Source organism: Acomys minous, assembly GCF_964271855.1.
Source record: "Acomys minous genome assembly, contig: SUPER_14_unloc_1, whole genome shotgun sequence".
Classification (NCBI taxonomy): Eukaryota; Metazoa; Chordata; class Mammalia; order Rodentia; family Muridae; genus Acomys; species Acomys minous.
This window is the reverse complement of record NW_028182185.1, coordinates 231,201-253,859: the sequence shown is the minus strand read 5'-3', so window position 1 is coordinate 253,859 and position 22,659 is coordinate 231,201. Positions and strand designations below refer to the sequence as shown.

At 44.2% G+C, this 22,659-nt stretch overlaps 1 pseudogene across 1 annotated transcript in view; it reads left to right on the top strand.

Annotated features, from left to right (window-relative positions):
• LOC311583966 (protein arginine N-methyltransferase 9-like) overlaps positions 1 to 17,890 on the top strand; it is a 31,563-nt pseudogene extending 13,673 nt beyond the window's left edge. The window contains exons 7-12 of the transcript in view: positions 1,351 to 1,543; positions 2,606 to 2,789; positions 5,874 to 6,593; positions 11,557 to 11,710; positions 15,763 to 15,885; positions 16,158 to 17,890. The product of the transcript in view is annotated as a protein arginine N-methyltransferase 9-like (transcript). The remainder of the gene's footprint in view (positions 1 to 1,350; positions 1,544 to 2,605; positions 2,790 to 5,873; positions 6,594 to 11,556; positions 11,711 to 15,762; positions 15,886 to 16,157) is intronic.
• Positions 17,891 to 22,659: the final 4,769 nt, after the last annotated feature.

Below are 22,659 nucleotides of genomic sequence, written 5' to 3'. Positions count from 1 at the left end.
TGTTTTTCTTGTTAACTTCATTAATGCAGTGATTGGGCAGATGCAATTTTAAATCATTCAGAGAACTCTCCTTCCTGTATAGAGACAACATAAAAATAGTGTTGCAAGTATTGATGAATAAAAGAAAAAAATAAAATGAACTAACCACCGGTAAATACCTACTTCTTGTCTTTGCTGTGAATTGTTCATTTATCTTTTTGTTTCATGTGACCGGGTGATAGTAAAAGTGTTTAGATGCTGGTAGGCGCAGGGTAGGCTCAGGCTACCCGCCAGACACATGGGCCTCAGGTGCCTAGTTGGTGAATGAGACCGCACTGGTTGGCTCTCAGCTCTACGTATATAAATGTCTCTGTGGTATTTTAATTGGTTAAAGAATACCAATAAATACAGTCGTGTGGGACAGGATTCTCTCCAACCCTTGCTGTTGACTGTCCTGTTTTCACCTCACTGCTTTATGATCGCTCACATTCATATTTTACTTGGCTATCCCTGTGGCGAAGCAGCTAGGTGTCTTCTCTGTCTTGTTTGTCTTCTGTTAACTTGCTGGAATCCAAAAGTACATTTTGAATATGAATCATTTGTTGACTACATGTTCTAAATATTTTCCTTGTATATCTTTTTTTTAAAAAGATTTATTTATTTATTAAGTATACCATGTTCTGCCTGCATGCCAGAAGAGGGCACCAGATCTTACTATAGATGGCTGGGAGCCACCATGTGGTTGCTGGGAATTGAACTCAGGACCTTTGGAAGAGCAGGCAGTGAGTGCTCTTAACCTCTGAGCCATCTCTCCAGCCCTCTTTGTGTACTTTTCAAATGTTTATTTCTGCATGTGTGTTTGTGTAAATGTGTGCCATGTGTATGTGGTATCTGTGGAGTCCCTAGGAGGGTGTTGCATCCCCTGTAGCTGGAGTTGTATGTGGTTGTGAGATGGCTGACATGTGTTGGAACAACTGAACTCAAGGCCTCTGCAACAACAGCAAGCATGCTTAACCACAGAGTTGTTAATTTTTTTTTTTTTTTTTTTGAGACAGGGTTTCTTTGGGTAGCCTTGGCTGTACTGTATTTGCTTTAGAGACCAGGCTGGCCCTGAACTCAGAGATCTGCCTGCCTCTGCCTCCCTGAGTGCTGGGATAACAGTCATGTGCCACTGCACCTGGCTCAAACTTGTTAATTTGAATATAGACTTATTTTAATTTTTTTCTTCATGTGATTATGGATATAATTAAGAAATCTATGGCCATGGGATTTTATTTCATCTTTATGTTTATATTTTCTTGAGTATTAGATGATATTTGATAATTTACAAAATCTGTGTTATACCTTACCTTTTCTTTGAACTCTTACTAGGGTGGGTGCTAAGGACATTGCTGGTATCCATTTGCCAACAAATGTGAAATTTCAGAGCCCAGCCTATTCTTTGGTAGATACTGAAGAAACAGTTGAACCATACACCACTGAAAAGATGAGTCGGATTCCTGGAGGATATCTGCCTTTGACAGACTGCTTCCAGATTATAAAAGTTGATTTCAACAGTCTTCAGGTAAAAACAAGAAGTTTAATTTTAACCACCCCATCCCGTCTCTCCCCCCACCCCCCAATACTCACCGGTAAGAGTTTCTCTGTGTATCTTTGAACTCGCTCTGTAGACCAGGCTGGCCTCCAACTCCAAAATCCACCTGCCTCTGCCTCCCGAGTGCTGGGGTTAAAGGTGTGCACCACCATGCCTGGCTTTCTTTTTTAATGTACATGAGGCTCTACTTATGAAGAATGATAAGCAGCAAGTTAGAATTTCTTTGAAAGTATTCTTTTTCCATATCAGGGGAAAGCTCCCTGGGTTTGTTGGGAGTGAATGCTGTCCTGTGTGCTGTTGTGAGCACTCCCTGTGATGGCAGAAGGAAGGTGATGCGTGCGCTCTTAGCGTCAGATGCTTCGCCTTTCACTGGCCTTCTCTTGGCGTGGTCTGTAGCTGTTTTAAGTTCACTTTTTTGTGGATGCCGGGTAGACAAAGTGTTCCAGGAGTAATGGGAGTGCGGCTGTTAAGTACTTTATCACAGCTGGTTTTTATTTTAATAGTTTTCATTTGAAATTTTCCTTAATCCACATACACCGTATAAAAGCTTTTAGTTTAAAAAAATAATGTCTACCTGTTTAACACTTTTAAGGAGTTACAGAACAGACAGAAGACGCCCCAGTGTCACCTTTTAAAACGTTGCCTCCTTCCCCTGCATCTCTTGTTTTAAGTGTGTCATTCCGGGCTTGCTTTTCTTTCTGTAAGCATGCATGTACACATGTGTAGTTTCCAGAATAAAACAACGATGTTGCTTTGCTGCATGCATTTGTCATCTACCACTGTGTCACTGGTGGTTTTTTCTTATCAGTAGCGTGTGGATGTGTCTCCTGTCTGTTTAGTACACATGGTATTCTGTGATTCCCCAGCTGTGCAGGAAAGGACTGTGAGCTGCAGAGAGGAGCTGTGTGACACCGAGCGGGCTGCACAGTCAGTGTATAAAGCCTTCTCATTCTTTTTTATTATTTAAATTGTTTTGGCTCCTTACTAGTTTCCTAACCTCGGTTTTCTCATCCTTTTTACATTTCTTTTCAGGAGTTGAAAAGTCTTGCAACTAGAAAGCCGCAGCCTCTTGCTGTCCCCGCTGTTAAGGAAGGCGTGCGTGATGCCATTGTGGTTTGGTTTGTTCTCCAGCTTGATGACGAGCACAGTCTGTGCACAGGCCCCGCTGAGGAGACGTGCTGGGAGCAGGCTGTTTACCCAGTGCAGGCCCTTGCAGGTGAGCGTTGTCTCCTCAGGAAACATCTGCTCTTCCAGAGGACCAGGCTCAATTCTCTGCACACACTGCAGCTCAGCACCGCTATACCCATAGCCCCAGGGGTCCAATGGCATCTCCTAAAGTGCAAACGTATGCCGACAAAACATCGGTACATTTAAAAATGCATAAATAAATAAATCTCTAAAACATTTAAATCAAACTTCAACACCAAATCAAAGTTAGTTGCTTTTATCAAGTAAATGTTAGTGGCCAAAAAGAAAAAGCAATTACTTTGGAGATGAAGTTTTTAGCAAAAGAGGTATTACTTAAATATTTCAGAATTACAATTTTCTTTGTTCAAAAGTAAATTTAAATAGCGAACGTATAGTTTGGAAGAGAGATTAAAGCCAGCTGTGGTGTTGCGTGCAGCTAAGCACAGCACTGTCAAGGCATCAGGAGGTAGGCTAATCTCTGGGAATTCAAAGACAGCCTGGTTTATATAGCAAAAGCTAGACAGACCAGCCCTACATATTGAGACCCAGTCTCAAAAAATAATAAGAGAGATAAAATCATTCCTCTGGAAAGTGAGAGAGAGGACTTAAAAGTTCCTGGGGGTGAGATTGAGAGTACACATATGATAAAGATGTGGTGTTTGTGTGTATGAATTGTCACAAGTGTACATTAAAGTATTTATTAGAAACAAAAACTGCCTACAGTGTCACATACCTTTAATCCCAGCACTCTGAAAGCAGTTTGGGGGCCAACCAAGGTTACATAGTGAATTAAATTACTCCATGCTTCTCAGTTACAACTCTCATTACTCATTTGATAGTTTCAATTATTAGTTATCAGTAGACAAAAGAAATGCTGCTTTTAAAAAAAAGTAAAAATGATGGGCTAGAGAGATACCTCAGTGGTTAAGAGCACTGGCTGCTCTTCCAAAGATCTTGAATTCAATTCTCAGCAACCACATGGTGGCTCAACCCTCTATACTGGCATCTGATGCCCTCTTCTGGCATCGAGTAAACATGCATACACATAGACACTCATATACATTAAATAAATAAATAAATCTTTTTAAACAATGTAAAAATGAAACACTTCACTTGCTCAGAAGCAATGCTAATCCTCTCACTATTGTTCTAATTTTATTTTATTTTATTTTTTTAAAGTATTTTTTGTTTATTTATTATGTATACTGTGCACATCAGATCACATTACAGATGGTTGTGAGCCACCATGTGGTTGCTGGGAATTGAACTCAGGACCTCTGGAAGAACAGTCAGTGCTCATAACCGCTGAGCCATCTCTCCAGCCCTATTGTTCTAATTTTAGTACAACTCCTTCTGAAGTGAGCACTGCTGCTTTTTTTAAAAAGGGGTTAGAAAAGTATTAAATGCATGAGTACTTAGCCATAGGGACCCTGATGACGCTGTAGAGCCCAGGTCATAAGAACGTGTGTAGCAGGGCTGGAGAGATGGCGCAGTGGGTAGATGCGCTTGCTTGCTGCCACTGTGTGCATTTAAAATGGTCTCCCTGAGAACGCTTCAGAGACATTAAATCAGTATAAGAAAACAAAAATGATGAACAAAGATTTTCAAACGTGGCTTGCTGAGAGCGAAGCTTTTTTCCCTGTGTATCTTCTCATTCCTACAAGACTGTAAGGGTACACTGCATCAGCCTGTTCTCAGGCATGGCCCAGTAAGAGCTCTGAGACCTTACAGCAAGGCCAGCAGAGTCAGTCACAACAGGGCCAGAGCTTCAGGTCAGCGTACAGGCCTCGGCAGATCAGATCAGGGACTACACAGACATCTATTTCCTTTGTGTGTGCCTGTCTTGTGTGATGTGTGAGATGTTTCTTGGAGGAACGTACATCCCGTGGCATGCGTGTGGTCGGGGGACAACTATCCCTTATTTTCTTTACTTGGTTTCTAGGGACTGAGCTCAGTTAGGGTTATGAAGCAAACTTTGTGGCCTCAAGCGATCTGCCTGCCTCAGCTTCCCACTGTTTGGTAGTACAGCCATGTACCACCACACTTAGGTATAGATTGTATTTTTATCTGGTCCTAGAACCAATAGGAATATGACAATTACACACAGGGACTCTGGAGAGGAGCACAGTATAGTCCTTGCTGCAGGGCATACGCTTCCCTGAACCTGTGATGTCCCTAAACAAGCAGGTTTCCATATGCTTAAGGAATATTAGATACTATTGTGTTGTGCTTTTGTTCTTTTGGAAATTACCTTCAGAGAAAAGAGTGTCTGTTTAAGCTACAATGAGGCTTGCTCCCTGAATTTCATCTGCCTTTGCATCTAGACAAAGGCTCTTTTTATCCCCACATCTTCCTTAGTTTGGCAGCATATCTACTGATTGTAATAAAAACAAAGTCAACATGAAGTTTTGTGGTATGTCTGTAATTCCAACACTTGCGGGGTAGAGGAAGGAGAATCAGCAGTGCAGCCCAGTTGCAGCAAGAGACCTCAGCGTTCTGGAGATGCCAGTACCGTGGGAATAACTGCCAAGACCAGCAGCAGCTGTGGAGTGGACCGGGACTCAGCTTAAATTGACTAGGGATCAGTTGTGCCGGCTAGTTTTGTGTCAGCTTGACAGAAGCTAAAGTCATCTGAAAGGAAACTTCTTAATTAGAAACTGCCTCCATAAGATGGGGCTGTGGGCCAGCCCGTAGAGCATTTTCATAATTAGTAATTGATGGGGGAGGGCCCAGCCTACTGTGGGTGGTGCCATCCCTTGGGCTGGTGGTTCTGGGTTCTGCAAGAAAGTAGTTAAGCTGGCTGGTGGTGGTGCACGGTTGGGAGGCAGAGACAGGCGGGTCTACAGAGCTAGTTCAGGATAGCCAGGCCTACACAAGGAAACCCAGTCTCCAAGGTTGCTTGAGGAAGCCAGGAGGAGCCAGCCAGTAAGCAGCACCCGTCCATAGCTCCTGCTTCAGGTTCCTGCCCTCACTTCCTTTAATGATGGACTATGATGTGAAAGTGTAAACCAAATAAACCCTTTCCTCCCCAGCTTGCTTTTGACTAAGACAATCAGTTATATATACATATATATTTTTTTCTTTTTCTCTCAGTCCTTTTCTACTAATAAAGACTACTGGATAAAGCCTGGGGACAGTGTGACAATGGAAGCATCTTGTCAAGATTGTTACCTAAGAATCCAGAGTATCAGCATCTTGCGTCTGGAGCATGAAATGGAAGTTATGAAGAGTTTTACCAAGAGTAAAGACCTGTTCTCTCTAGGAAATGAGGCGGAGCTCTGCAGCGCCCTGTGGCTAACCTTCAGACCAGTAGACCAGACGCTCTGGAGCAGGCCTGTGTGTTAGAGCCCACAGAGATTGCTTTGCTTAACAACATCCCATATCACGAGGGCTTCAAGACGGCGATGAGGAAGGTGTTGTCTTCACTGGCTCCAGAACAGCCGTGCCAGCCCATGGATACTCACTGTCAGGATATTGAGATGAACTCTGGGAGTGGACAGAGTGACAGTGTGCCGAGCACCTCTGACCCCTTCTACGTGTTGGACGTGTCTGAAGGCTTCTCTCTTTTGCCCATCCTTGCTGGAACACTCGGTCAGGTTAAGCCCTACAGTTCTGTGGAGAAAGACCAGCATTGTCTCGCTTTGGACCTCATATCTGAAGCCAATCACTTCCCTAAGGACACACTTGAGTTTTGGCTGAGACACATAGAGGATGAAGCTGCTGTGTTGCAAAGGCCCAAATCAGACAAATTGTGGAGCATAATTATATTAGATGTCATTGAGCCGTCTGGACTCATTCAGCAGGAAATAATGGAAAAAGCGGCAATATCCAGGTAAAACAAAAAACATAAACTTCACCAGGGTTTGTTGTTGTTGCTGTTTTGTTTTTAATTTTTGTGCACAATAGGGGTGAGCTGATATCTTACTATCTAACCGTACCTGACAGCAGAGTTTATTCTGATGATGGCATCTAGGCAGGTTTGGGGTAGAGGCTGGAGGTTGCCAGGATAGCCTGGTTGACAACTTAGACCTTTCCTCTACTAAAACTCAGTTAATCACCAATAAGTAAATGAATCTTCACAAAAGCTGTGAATGAGAAGTTCACAAGCTTTCCAGAGCGGGCGAGCACGTCAAACCGTGGGAGAGTAACGTGCCTCAAGACTGCAAGGAGCTCTGAGTGTCCTCTCAGAAAGAGTTGTTTCTTCCTCTGATCCACCGTTTGCCACAGTATTCCTGGTGACAGCTCTACAGGGATTTACCCCACACAGCAGCCAGTTCTTAAATTCAGTGTGGTTCTGCAAGGTACAGGCCAAACCTAGAGGGCGTCACGGACGTCAAAAGTCAGGTGCACAGTATAGGGTGTCGTCTCTACTTCTAAACCACCAGTACAAGTTGAAGGTTCCCTTCAGTTTGTAAAACCCCTTCAGATTTGGTTGGGTTTGTATAGCAGCTCACAGGACCTAGGAAAGTGCCTGGCGTAGATGAACCTATAGAGGGTGCCGACGAGGAGCCGAAGGAGTGCTGCGTGGGAGTGTGCAGAGTGTCGGTGTCTGCCCGGACACGCTGAGCTGCACAGGAGCCCTCAACTCTGTCCCTTTGGAGTGGCATGGCTTCATTCTGTATGGGCAGCACTGGGTGTTAGTGATAATTTAACCTGGCGTTGAGACCAGGCAGGGGAAGAGGACAAAGGCCCAACCCCCTAGTCACTTGTTCTTTCTGGAGAACAAACCTGAGCCTCTGGTAGTCCCTAGCCCCTGGAATGGCCTTGATATACAGAAGATATTCTTAGCATTTCCTTGACTCTGAGAAGCCTCCTCTTTTAAGAGTTTTGTGCTAAAACCAACAAAACAGCAGAAAGCCAAGATACAGATCAAACACAATGTTAGTATAAGTCATGATCGCCCTATGTGTCTTCTGTTTGGCCGTTTCTGAGTGAGTGAGTTTGTCTTTAAAAATTTTTTTTAGATTTATGTATTTTATTTAATTTATTTATTTATTTATTTATTTTAAAGGTTTATTTATTTATTATGTATACAATTCGCACCAGATCACATTATAGATGGTTGTGAGCCACCATGTGGTTGCTGGGAATTGAACTCATGTCCTTTGGAAGAGCAGTCAGTGCTCTTAACCGCTGAGCCATCTCTCTAGCCCCCGATTTATGTATTTTAAATGTCTTGGGTTTGTATGTGGACCACATGCATGCCTAATGCTTGGAGAGATCAGAAGAGGACATGGGGTCCCCTGGAGCTGGAGTTACAGATGGTTGTGAACCACCATGTGGGTGCTGGGAATTGAATTCGGGTCCTCTGCAAGAGCAGCAAATGCTCCTAACAGCTGAGCTCTGTCTCCAGCATCCCATTTCTGCGTGCTGGCCTTTGTAGTGAGCCAGTACATAGAGGTAATGTGTTTTCCTTAGTTCTGTGAGCCACCTTAGCAGATTATCAGAAACTTCCCTCAGAGAGGGAGTTGTGCGAATACCGCATGTGTATTAGTGACGGTTGCACTGTTCCAGACACCTGGGCTTTAGTGGCGGCATCTGAAGTGGGCCACTCACACGGCACTGAAGTCTTTAACTGTGTGACATGGGTACATCGTGTTAGAAGTGACTGGAATCATAAGGTACTCTGCTGATTTGGAGAACTAATTAGTTGGCTGTGTTTGGGAGAAATCCTCTTTCCAGTTTGGTGTGAGAAGTTTTAATAAATAAGGGAAAGCGCTTCTTAAGGTAAAAGTCAAGTTCGGCGGTGGTAAGCTGCTCTGCTATCCACACACTACAAAGAGAAACCTAGTATGATGTCAGTGCCTGCTAAATGGCCCGTTTCATAACAGTCAAAACCCAAGTTAGAGTGCACTGTTTGTTTTTTTTTTTAATTAATTAATTTATGTATTATACAGTATTCTGCCTGCTTGTGTGCCTGCAGGCCAGAAGAGGGCACCAGATCTCATTATAGATGGTTGTGAGCCACCATGTGGTTGCTGGGAATTGAACTCAGGATCTTTGGAAGAAGAGCCAGTGCTCTTAACCTCTGAGCCATCTCTCCAGCCCAGAGTGCATTGTTACCATTCTTAGAACTTTTTTTGACCTTCCAAATTTGGAAAATTAAAAAAAAAAAAAAGGCAAATTGGCAGAAATTTAACAAGTAAATTAACAAGGGCAATTTCATAATAGCTCACAAGCTAATAGGAAGGGCTTTGTTGAGAGCCATGCCTCTTTAAGAGGTGAGTAACTGAGGGTGACTACAGACTCTCCCTCGAACTCAAACAAGTTGTCCAGAAGAGTGTAGGATGAGCATAGGGCCAGCAGGTCCCAGATGCCTCCTAGATGTAGAGTGCCAGACTACACTCTGTAAGGGTGTCAGTGTACACAGTGTAAGGGTAAGTCATGACCCTGAACCAGGCTACGTCCTCTCTACTCAACGATTAAGCCTGGAGTCAGCCCTGTGTACGTGGTTCCACCTGGGAATGGGTGCTTCCATCACTCGTCCTTGCTATTCTGTTTCTAATAGCACGTGCTGAGTGTCTTCCTCATTTGCACCTTCCTCTGCTGTGAAGGCTCTGTAGATAAACACAAAGTGTGCTCATCTGGTTAATCTAGCTCTTGAGCTTGGCTTGAGCGCTGCGCCCCTGCCCCTCCGTGAGTGCCAGCTCTGCAGGCAGGCTGCTGCTGTACCTGTGTGCTGCACACTAAGCTCTGCACCTCCATTTGGACTGCAAGGACTTTATCCACTCACTTGTCTTCACGGCCCCTAAGTCTTAACAATCTGTTTAGGGAAGTTACATAGGAAAAATTTAAACACGCATATAATCTTTCAGATATGTACAGACTGGTCAGATGGCTAGTCTGCAGTTTTTAAAAAGTAGATCCTTATGTCTTTAACTTGGGTATAAAATTTACTGTGAGAGATGCTCGAGATGGTACATTGCCCACCTTTCTGTAGTCCCTGCTCTGGAAGTTTAATTAAAAGATATTCCAAAAAACTCAGTAAGAACAAGGTTTGATGTTTGAAAATGTGACAGATAAGGAATGGTTTCACTTGGTCTTAGAAACCTTACTCTTCTGTTTCTTGTAGAGCGATTTAAATTGTAAACATGACTGCTCTGGCAAGAGATCACATCCAAAGACTTTGTAGGTCTGTGTGATCTGGCTGGAATAAAGACACGCCTTTAATCCCTGGAGACAGAGGCAAGCAGATCTCTGAGTTCAAGGCCAGCCTGGTATAGAGCAAGTTTTGGCTAGAGAAAAACTTAGGTCCAGGCATGGTGGAACGCACCTTTAATCCCAGAACTCAAGAGAGAGAGGCATGCAGATCTGAGTTCTAGTCAGTGCTGTTCAGGTTGTTCGGTTGCGTCAGTCAATTGAGAAGCAGTGCAGTGGAGTTTGTGGCAGTTCAGTTTGTGGAATTCAGTGGTGGTTTTTACCGGGAGAGTTTTACAGAGAGAGGTTGAAGACACAGGTGAAGACAGAATGAGCCAGAGAATGAGAAGAAGCCAGAAGATTAGAAAAAGATTGCTAGAGTTAGTTTGAGGCCAAGCAGAGCAATTCAGTGAGAAACAGAGAAGCTAGGTTGAATCAGTCAGCTGTGAGAGGAGTTTGAGCCGGAACAGCTGAGTTGAGCCAGCCAGCCAGAGTTCAGAAAGAACTAGAAAGGGTGAGCTTATTCAGCACTAAGTCTCAGAGGATGAAAACATTCTAGACCTAGATAGGATTGTGTGGAGGTGAGACGCTTCCAGCTCTAGGCCGTGGTTAGCAGACAGAGGCAGTAAGCCTGAGACAACAATTATAACTAGGAGAATAAACGTTATATAACAATTTCTGCTTCCTTTTATGGCTCAGGTATGAAAAACAATACCCATGGTAGTTTTAGTGCCCTTAACTTAAGCCTCCGAATTCTTGGTACAGGAACACCTGGTACCCACATGCATGGAATGCCAGCGTCCCACCAGGCACTTAATTTCTGCTCATAATTCTCTTTCTAGGTACAGCCTACTTAAGATACTTTCTAATAACCATATACAGAGTTGTTAATACCATTTTGTGGGACTCAGGGGAGAATGAAGATGAATGTGCAGTTGCACGAGAAAGGGTTTTGTTAACCTTTGTCTTGCTTTGCTTCCTAGAATATTTCAGTTTGCGTATATATTTGCATTTGGAAGGTTTAATCCTTCATAGTGAATCATTTCAGACTTCCAGAGAAGTTACAGAATAGTTCAGAGAACTGACCAAATGCTTTGCACCCTCATATACTAAACCATTCATAGTGGTGATGGTGTAAGTCTATCCTGTTAGCCGTCCAACTTTCACCTTGCCTGAACTGCTTAGGACCATCAGTGTTGCAGCTCCTTACACATGATGATCACTGGTGGAGGAAGCTTGTCTACACATGAGGTTTATTACTATTTCATATGCATCTTACACAGTCTTAAAGTAGCTGTACAGGATTTTTAGTGCATTCATATTTTTATGGAAACCTATTCATGAAGTCATATATAGAATTTTCCATGTATTGTATAACTGTTCAAAAAGTACTGGATTTTGGAATATTTGGATCTTTATGTAGGGAGGGTTCACTGTTAATGATTGCAGCCTATAACTAAAAATTTACCTTAGTCTGGCTCCTGAGTTAACAGTCCAAATTTGACTTCTTAGGCAACTATTTCTTGTGATTTAAAATTTGAGCTATTAGCCAATAATGACTACATATCATTTACACTTCACTAATTCATGATGCTTGCTTATTTATAGCTATAAAACAGGGAATTAAAAGGCTTTTAAAGACATTTGCCCTTCTTCAGGTGTTTACTGCAATCTGGAGGCAAGATCTTCCCCTAGTACGTGCTGATGTTTGGGATGCTGCTGGAGTCCCAGACACTGGTAGAAGAGAGTGCTGTCCAAGGAACAGAACACACTCTTGGGTTAAACATAGCACCTTTTATTAACCAGTTTCAGGTAAGTGTCAGAGAGCTGGTCAGCCAAGATGTCACTGTCTCCCTCCGTCCTTGAGGTTTTACTTAGTGATTGGTTTTAGCTGGGTTAGAAAGGCAGCCGGTCTCCTGGAGTAAAGGACCACATCACAGATGAAAATCAACCTGAGGGTTAGAATAACCAAGGACTTTGTCACGAATGCAGACTAAAGTTTATAGACTTTCCTCTGAATCCCTGTTCCAGATTGAAAATAAAACCGGAGCTCTTAGACTTTGAGAAAGGGCTGTACTTGTGTAACAAAGAAGCCCCCAGAAGCCTGTGTCCTAAGCTTGCGGTTCTGTAGTGAGACCTCAGGTGACTAAGGATTGGCCTGGGCAGCTGAAGCCCAGGTCTAGGCCGTCTGTCTGTAGGCAGCAGGGACATGTGGAGCTCAAGACAGGGAGGCGGGTTTCAGGTTAAGAAACAAGGAGTTAGGATTTAGAGAGAGAGTGGAAATGTCCCAGGTGCTAGGAACGACGAGCACACCCGTGCGTGAGTTTAACGTGTGTTTAGACAGAGTGCCAGGGAAGCCACGTGTGGCTGAAGATGGGGTGGAGCGGATACGACCATACAAGCCAAAGCAGAATTCTGAAAAGCGGGATACTGAGTAGCAGTTGAAATGATGCCTGAAGGTATAATTAGTAAGCTCTTAGGATGCTGGTAGGAGTTCTGTGACAGAGCCAACTGAGGAATAAATTGATTAACTGCTTTTGGAGGCGGTTGGCTAACCAGGGTTTTAGTTAGCTGAATATCTCTCTTGTGAAGACTTAATAAAGAGAGCATATTTATCACAAGATTGAGATGCTTAAGCTGTGTCTGTTCATGTTTCCAAAAGGCCACCAGCTATCTTTCCAGTGTAATTTTTTTTGTTTTGTTTTGTTTTTCGAGACAGGGTGTCTCTGTGTATCCTTGGCTGTCCTAGACTCGCTTTGTAGACCAGGCTGGCCTCGAACTCACAGCGATCCGCCTGCCTCTGCCTCCTGAGTGCTGGGATTAAAGGCGTGCGCCACCACTGCCCGGCTTCTAGTGTAACTTTTAAGAGAATGACTTAGTTTGGTTTATGCATGTGTGTTTTGTGTGTGCGTTGCTCACAGAGTCTAGAAGAGGATATCAGGTGTGGAGCTAGAGTGGCAGGTGGTTGTGACCCTGCATGGGTGCTGGGAACTGAGCCCAGGCCTCTGGCAGAGCAGCGAGCACTCTTGGCTGCTGGGTGTCTCTCCATCCCCTGCCTGTCTTGCTCTTTCATTCCCACTTGGTCCTGGCTCCGGCAGTTCTTCAGTGTGAGCAGAGTCTCCCCGGGCCATGCTGCCCTTTCACTGTACTGCCTGTTTCATGGCCACTCTGTCCTTAACAGCGTAGAGCCTTATAGTCTGTCTGTTTTCATATAATTGAAGGATTACCCTCCGTCCCCCGTTGTTCTTGGGTGATCCTGTCCTGGCTAAGCCCCACCCTCTGTGTTTCTATGTAACACCCTACAGATGACCCTTAATGCCGTGCTCTCACTTTAGTTGATGGCTGCTTATCTAAAGAGACCCCGTAACCTTTCTTGGCAGTTTTATATTTTATAGTCTTTTTATTCTTTGCCTTAGGTATTGTCTCCTCTCTTACAATGGTAAACTACTTGATAAGTGTGTGAACCAATGAAACAAAAGCAGAAGTTGTTAAAAGAATATAGTTCATTAAAAATCATTTAACAAGTGTTTATTGAACACCTACTACACAAACTGTTTGTTTGGAGATAGGGTCTGATGTAGCCCAGAGGGCTTCAGTATGTAGCCAGGGAGAACCTTGACCTCCTGATCCCCCTGTTTCCATCTTCCCAGGTCTAGAATTAGAGACATTCCCAAGTTAGGTGTATGTATTAGTTACTAGTTGCTACAACAAAATACCTGAAAAAGGAATCTTAAAGTTTGAGGAACACAGTCCACCATGGCAGAAAATTTCTACCTCTAAGAGCAATTGAAGAAGACACCCACTATCTACCTCTGATCTCCATGTTTATACTTGTGTAACTTGTGTGTACATGTGTGCCAGAGTATGCACATGCAGAACTTCATGGAGCTATGGCTGCAGGTCCAGGCAGTCAGACTACGGTGCCTTTCCCAGTACCAGTTAACCCCAGTGCAGGCATGGCTAGAAGGAAGCCTGAGCCCCCATGGGTGCTGCAAGTCAAGTAAACAGGCAGCCTGAAATCCTTCCCTATGCTACACTCCCTCCAGGGAGAGTGAGTCATGCTTCCTTAAACGACAGGCCTACTGCCCCATGTATGCAGCATGCCACCTTTGATTGGGTCAGGAATATCTCCCTCACAGGAGGCTTGAACCAGAATTGCTGTCTCCATGTACGTTGTTGCCATCTCTGTGTGAAACAGGTATCCCAGTATAAACCAAGGGTGCATGATGGGAGCAGGGTCTCTCTATGGACAGGGAGTAGGAGCATGGCCAGCGTGGTCAGCCTTCAGCAGGTTGGCAGCCAACCCGGACATTAGGTTAACTCTGGCCATTGACATAGACAGCCAGGCAGGGAGGTCCCAAGAGAGAATACACATCCATGCAAAACACTTTTATAGCCAATGAGAAGACCACTTAAAACTGTGTGAGCCCAACAGCGAAGTTTGCGGAAATTAATGCTCTTAACAGAGATGGCAGTGGGCAGCACCGATTGGCCTGCTATGAGTAGGAACCTGTAGTCTCTGACTACGAGGGGGGTTGGTAGACTGATTCAGGTCACCAAGGAACAGCAACAACAACAAAAATGGTGGGAGCCCATGGGCACATCAGTTATTGTCAGCTCCTTGAAAAAGCCGTATGGGGTTGGGGATTTAGCTCAGTGGTGCGCAAGGCCCTGGGTTCGGTCCTCAGCTCTGGAAAAAAAAAAGAAAGAAAGAAAAAGCCGAATGTCCATCGTCTCTGCTTTCGAGTGCAAGATTAAACGGGAGAAGGCCCTTCACCAGCCATCTTCTCATCTTCTGAGTCCAAAGAGTCCCTGTCCAGCACCTCTCCTTGCTCGTCTTCAGGCTCAGGGCCTCCACAGGGACTATAGACTTCTTAGTCAACCAGCTGTGCCGTGGCAGAAAGGGGCAAGACCTTCAACTCCAGCATCCCCGCTCTACAGTCAGGTTTATAAGGCGGAGTTTTATAGATTGGATGTAGAATGTAAGAGAGGACCAGGAAGGACACTTATCATTTGTTGGTGTGCTCAGCTGTGCTGTGTAGGTGTCAGGAGGGGTTGTTGAGCAGCTGGATAAGGCTCGAAGCTCTAGGCTGAGCATGTGAATTGGGCAGTCAGTATCATGTAGACAGCATTTAAAACCACAGGCAGACGGAACGGTAGGGGTGTGCAGAAAATGGCTTGAGACCTGAGTTCAGAGAACTTGAAAGGCTATGAGCTCTAGATTGATGGTGACAGGCCAGGCCAGGAGGTTTGGCTGAGAAACAAAAGTGGGAACAGTCTGTAAGGTGTGAGTAGATCTGTAGATCTGTCTGTAAGAGGATTCCTGTCCCAGGCATTGAGAAGTGGCAATGGAGGGTTCTCAGTTACCAGCGTAAACAGGAGCAGATGGCACAGTGAGGAAGAGGGAGTGAATACCTAGGAAAGCTGGCCCTGTCTGTGTCCAGTCTCACCATGAAGATAGAACCCAGAAGGAGAGCATCTTCTAAGCAGCCCTGTCGTTTTATTTTAAATGAGAGTGTGTGCCACCGTGTCCGGCTGAGTTTGGTGCCTCTGATGAAGCACAGTAGTACTTACTGTTAGACTGTCTGCTTGCTAGCTCACACATTCTAGGTACAAATGGTTTTGGAATTGTTCGGCCACTTAAAAGTTGATGTGTTTTCATCCAAGAGAAAGGCCTGTAGGTAAGAACCCAGTGCACGAGCTAGTTCATTCCTCCTGAAAACCTGGCCATGAAGCTTCATGCCTTAGGTTGATGCATAAAGTAAACGATAAAAAGTTTTGTCATAAGGAGCTAATTATAAGTCGAGTACAGAGGGAACCCTCACTGTGAAAACAATAAAAGCGAATGTTCCCTCTTTTTTCAGGTGCCTATTCGTGTGTGTTTGGATTTATCTTCGTTGCCATGTACCCCTTTAAGCCAGCCAGTGGAGCTCCTTAGATTAGACCTGATGACTCCATATTTGAACACTTCCAGGAGAGAAGTAAAAGTAAGGACAGCTACAGGGGGGTCACTCTTCCCATGCAAAACATGGAGCTGAAATGACGGGCACTATACTTACACGGTCTGTCATTTCCTTTGAGGATTTAAATCTGAATTTCTAGACAACATACAAAAATAGGTTAGATAAACATTAGAGTCTACAACTAGTTACTAAATTTGAATGCATGGTTAAATGTATTTCTAGTTCCTGTGTTCAAATTGATTCAAAAGAGAAGACTTACTTTCCTCGATGAAATGTTCAAAATTCACTTTCTGCAGGTCCGTGCTTGTAGGTCTGGACGAGTAACTGCTGTTCCGTTTTGGTTTCATTTGTGCCTTGATGATGATGTCAGGCTGGACACCTCAGGCGAAGCCTCCCACTGGAAGCAAGCTGCGGTGGTTCTGGATAATCCCATCCAAGTGCAAGCGGGGGAGGAACTTGTTCTCAGTGTTGAGCATCACAAAAGCAACGTCAGTATCACAGTGAAGCAGTGAGACTCCAGTCATGAAATGGATGTACAAGCTCCTCGAATGGTCCAGCATGTCTAAGGGTGGCCTTAATAAAGCACTCGGTAAAGGGCTTAAAGTGGATCGTTATTCTAAAGTGTAGGCTTTGCCCTCTGGAAAAGGATACGTCTTTGGTTTCTTCAGATTAAGAAGCCATTTTGTTGGACTTCATAGGGATTTAAAAGATGTCTGCCTTCTTGCCGTGTCAGTTAAGGCTTAGAGATCTTATCTTACAGTGGGGCAACATCTAGGCTTCCAGTGCAGACTGACAGCAGTGGCTGTGAGCCAGGCCTTGCTTCTGTTAGATATTAAAGAGCAAAGGGCTTCGGAAGAAATGTCCGCCATAGGCATTTTTCCCTTCTCTACTTGGGCAAGAAGATTAAACGCTGGTGGCAAACAAACACTTAAAAATGCTAACGCAGAATTTCTCTAAGTTTTGATTTGAGTGCTCTGTTGCAAAGCTCTGTGACTCCATGGGATCCCATCTTTAATTGCTGGTGTTACTTTCTGAGCAGCCCGAGGGCTCCTCAGGGACTCCTCGTCTGTGTCTGCATCTCGAACTGCTTCCCCTGCTTTTGATTTTTGCTGAGTGTTTTGATCCTGTTCCTCTCTGTCTCCGCTCTCTTTCTGTCCTGCTTTCCTCTCCCTTCTCTCCTCTCCTCTTTCCTCTCTTTTCTCCTCTCTCTCCTTTCCTTTCTCTCTTTCTTTGTTCCCTCCTTCCTTCATTTTTTCTTTTCTTTGGACAGGGACCTATATACCCCAGGCTAGTCTCAAATTAGCTGTGTATCTGAAGGTGACCTTTCCTTTCTGCATCTCCTATCTATTTCCTAAATGCTGAGGGTACAGGTGTGTTCCACCATACCTGCTTTATGCGCTGCTAGGGACCAAGCTCAGTGCTGTGGGCATGCTGCGCCCCATCTCTTGTTCATCCTCGCAGAGAGCCATCTCAGCGTCACTGAGTCGTCCTATTTCATTAAGTTACTTCTTTCCAACCACTACTTTTGGGTTTGGTTTGTTCTTATTCCTTCAAGACTTAGGGTGTACTGTTATTTATTTGAGATCCTCTGTTGTTTTTAATACGGGCATGTTTAGCAACAACTTTACTCTTACAAATGCTTTTGTTAGCTGGGCAGTGGTGGCACATACCTTTAATCCCAACACTCGGGAGACAGAGGCAGGCAGATCTCTATGAGCCCGAAGCCGTCTTAGTCTACAGAGTGAATTCCAGGCCCACCAGGGCTACACAGAGAAACCCTGTCTTGAAAAACCAACCGCCCCCCAAAAAGAAATGGCTTTTGTTATGTCTCATTGGTATTAGTATGTTCTGTCTTCGTTTGCTTTGATTTTACCAATCTTTTGTTGTCTTCTTGATTTCTTCACTGACTGTGTGTTATTAGTGGTATGTTGCTGAATTCCCACAAGTATGGATGCTCTGTAGTCTGCCCTTGCTGTTGATTTTCAGCTTTTAGCATTGTGATCAAAATAAAATAAGTTATTTAAATTTCCCTATGTTTGTCAAGGTTTTCTGTGCTATTATATGACCTATTATGGCCTGTTTTAGAGTCAGTTCTACAGGTTTCTGAGAATGTCTATTCTGAAGTGTTTTGATGGACTGTTCTTGTAGGTTTCTGGGAGGTCTATTGATGTTTGATGTCATTTAGCGCAAGTGTTTATATTTGCCAAGATGGCCTGTCTGTTGGTGAGAATGGATAGTGAAGTCACCCACTATGTGTTGGGGTTAATTTGTGACTTTTTATTTATTTGACTTAAAATGTTTATTTCCATGTGGTTTGTGTGTCAGGGGTATGTATGTGCTAGCGTGCGCTCACATACATACACATGCATGCTGGACCCTGAAATTGATACTGGTCTTTTTCAATCCCTCACTCTTCACTTACTGAGGTTTGTTCTTTTGTTGAATCCAGAGAGCACCAGTTACGTCTAATCTGTCTAGCCAATGTGTGTTGGGGATCCTGACTCTGCCTCCAGAGTGCTGGGATTACAGGCAAGCAGCACATCTGACTGGCTTGATGTCAGTACTCGGCTTCCGTGCTTCAGTCCTGCTCCCTGCATGGCAAGTGTTTTATCCGCTCTGCCTTCTTTGTATCACCTAATTCTTGACTTTACCCTTTGCAATGTTTGTTTGTGGAGTGGGTGCACATGTCAGCTGGGTGCATAGAAGTCTACAGTTTAATGCCTTATGCCTTACGCCTTTTGACTGTCTGGTTCTATCAGGCATCAGAACAATGGCACTTGGCTTGCTTCCAGTCCCGCTTGTTTGGAATGCCTTTTCTTTCCTTTCACCCCATGGTACCATCTGTTTATAGTGGAGGCACATTTCTTGGAGACAGACTGCTCACCTGTGTGTTGATGGGGGAATTGGGAGCCTTACTATTCAGAATTATTGAGAAGACACACTGGTCCTGTCACTTTGAACTGGCTGGTGTTTTCCTAATCTTATTTGTTTGACTACAGCTGCAGCATACAGTTTTCCCATAGCCTCTTGGGGGGTCTTTGTTTTCCTCAATACAAAAAAATTCTCCCCAGTGTCTTCCGTTAACATGGCTTAGCAGTCTTGGGGAAGTTGGGTCTCTCCCCTGCCCCTCTTCAGCAGCAGCAGTTTGCTGGGTGTCTTACTTAGGGTTTCTATTGCTGGAGATGCCATGACCATGGCAACTCTTATAAAGAAAACCGTTTAATTGGGGCTGGCTTATAGTTCAGAGGCTTAGTCTATTATTGACATGGCAGGAAGCACAGTGGCACACAGGCAGGCATGGTGCTGGAGAAGGAGTTGAGAGTCCTATATTTTTATCCAAAGGCAGCAGGAAGAGAGTGAGCCACTGGGCCTGACTTGGGCTTCTGAGACCTCAGAGCCCACCCCCAGCGACACACTTCGTCCTGTCAGATGGCACCTGCCTCCACAAGGCCACATACATCCTCATCCTTTCAAATCATGCCGTTCCCACGAGCCTGTGGGGACATCTTCCTTCATATTAGCACACTGGGAATAGTAGTCTGAGATGGAGAGTATTGTCTTTCAGACACTGAAAACTTTATTCCTAACTTTTCTCTTTTAATCTTTTGTTAAGAAATATGCTAATTTAATGAGCCAGCCTTATAATGTGAATTTTTTCTTTTCTTTTCTTCTTCTTCTTCTTCTTTTTTTTCAGCTGTAGATATATTTCCCTTGGGTATATTTAGTGTTTTTTTTTTTTTTTTCAAGACAGGGTTTCTCTGTGTAGCCTTGGCTGTCCTGGACTCACTTTGTAGACCAGGCTGGCCTTGAACTCACAGTGATTCACTTGCCTCTGCTTCCTGAATGCTGGAATTAAAGGCGTGTGCCACCACGCCCGGCTTATATTTAGTGTTTTGACCATAACATAGGAAGTTTGGTATTCTAATGCCTTTAGTACTTGTATGAACATCTTTCCTTAGATGTGGTGTAGTTTCTTGCTGTAATTTTATGAAAAATATTTTCCTGTGCCTTTGACATGAAACTGTTTTTTGAGACAGACCTGGCTATCTTGGACTCGGTTTATAGACCAGGCTTGCCTTTAACTCACAGAGATCCTCCTGCCTCTGCCTCCTGAGAGCTGAGATTAAAGGCGTGCATGCCACCTTGCCTGGCCATGAAAACTACTCAATGTCCACGATTTATAGATTTGGTCTTTTCATAGTTCACCATCCTGAGTGTCTCAGGCATACATACATGCATTCATATACACACACACATATACATATATATACACATACATACATTACATATATATACACTTACATACATACACATTACATACATTACATATACACATACATACATACATACACACATATACACACATATATATGTGAGAAGTTTATATATATTTTTTCGAGACAGTTTCTCCTAGGTAGCCTTGGCTGTTCTGGAACTATCATTGGAGGGCAGGCTGACCTTGAACTCAAAGAGATCTGCCTGCTTCTGCCTCCCATATGCTAGGATTAGAGGGCAGGGATTGAAGACATGTGCCAACACTGCCCAGTCTAGGCACGTTAAAAAAAAAGATTTTATTTATTTTTATATATATATATATATATATATGTATATGTGCTGCTTTTGCATATACACTTTCATGCCAGAAGAGGGCATTAGATCACATTACAGGTGGTTGTGAGCTACCATGTAGTTGCCAGGAATTGAACTTAGGACCTCTGGAAGATCAGATAGTGCTCTTAACCGCTGAGCCATCTCTCCAGTCCCCCACGTACATTTTAAAAATTAATGTATCTTTGTTACTAAATGAATGTCCAGTTCCTCATTGTCCTCAGGACCTGATATTGTTACCACTGCATGGCCCTTTGTATTGCTCTTTCCACAAGTCTCTTTATTTCAGTTACTGACATTTTCATTTCTGTTGTTTGGGTTTTTTCACTGTTTCTGTTTACTAGGTTCCATTTTCATAGCTTATACTGACCTTCTTTCACTCACTGTTTTCTCGGAATTCAGGAATTTGTGTCTTCCGTTTTGTTTTGTTTTTTGATAATGTATTTGTAATTATTCATTTGAGTTCTTTGAGGTTTCAGTTAATGTGCTCTCACTAGGTGCAGTTACTGTAGGTTTGGTAGTTTTTACATAGCTTTATTGCCTTGTATTCCAGTTTCCTGTGCTTTTGCCTGAACCTAAACCACTGTTGTTAGGTGGTTGGCTGATCTTTTCCTTTTTTGGTATTGCCTTTGCGCTGGAGACATGGTCCAGCAGTTAACAGCACTGGGGTTCTTGCAGAGGACTTTGGTTCCAAGCCTAGAACCTACATGCAGCTCACAACAGTCTGAAATTCCAGTTCCCGAGGATCTGATGTCATCTTCTGGCTTCTGTGGGCACCAGGCACGTGCATGTGCTTAGATTTACATGCAGGTGAAATGTCCATATACATAAAATAAAAAGTACGACTGGAGAGACAGCTTTGCAGTAACATGTGCTGTTCTTGTAGAAGACCTGAGTTTGGTTCCCAGCACCCACACGTGCCTCACAACCATCTGTAACTCTAGGTTCCAGGGGATCTGACCCCCTCATCAGATCAAGCACCAGGCACACAGGTGGTGCACAGTCATATGTACCGTCATAAAAATAAGCTTAAGTTTTTAAAAATTATGTCTTTATCTGGGTGTGGTGATTCACACATTTACTCCCAGCACTCAGGAGGCACAGGCAGGCAGTTTGAGGCCAGCCTGGTGTATAGAGTGAGTTTCAGGATAGCCAAGGCTACACAGAGAAAGCCTGTCTCAAAAACAAACAAACGAACAAAAGCTAGGTGCTATCTTTTTCTGCTAGATTGCTGTTGCTGGCCTGCTCCCCAGAGTAGTCCTCTGACAATAGTGTCTACAGTAATGGCTATCAAGGGGTAGGCCAACTGTGAAAATACTGTAACAGCCAAATAAGAACCAACCATCCCTTAAACGCCATTTTATGAAGTAGAGCGGCACGGATATTTGCTACCATCAGTATGAAGCGGGCGGAAAAGAGCAAGAGTAGTGTTGAGATTTGGGTCAGTAGAGGTAGGGGAGAGGGTGATGAGAACAAGAAGGGGGAGATGACAAGGTTTGTATGAGGTAACAGGACAACCCCAGCTCTTAGGAGGCCGACACAGAGGCCCCACAAACCTGCTCAGGCCGTGCTGTGAGAAGGGAAAATACATAGGAAGGGGGAAGGAGTAGATGCAGAACAACAGCAGAGTCGGCAGGAAGTGATAAATGGTGCGGTGCGCGATGGGGGCAGAGGATGGATGAACGCCATCTGTCCCGTTGGCTGGATCCAGTCTCGTCTAGGCATTTCTGTCCTGTTTGCAGAAGCCTGCTGCGCTCCTGCGTCCTTTCACTGCTAAGTCCTAGCTGTTGGCCACAGGCCTGCGTGTTGCCCTCCACCCCCACCCCCACCCGCGGGGATCTTGTTTGGAGTGCTGCTCTTGCTTCTGGGCGTCCCTTTTGCAGGCTGGGTTACAGATGCTCTGGTCAAGCCTTCGGGAACCTGGTTGCCAATATTGACCCTGTTCTTGTCTATCCAGTGTGCAGCATGCTTATTGCGGTTAGACCAGCCCCAGTCCCAGCTTGCCTCCGCTGCTTGTAGTTAGTTCTTTGTGTAGGGTTGAGGCCTTATGGGCTTTTCCTTGTCCAGTTTTGTCTGTTGTTGCTCAATTCATGTTCGGGCAGTCAAGCTGATGAGACTTGACATTACTTATTAGGAGACACAATCGCACAGCGAACTCCCAGGTCCTCTGCTTCCTACAGTCTCTGCTTC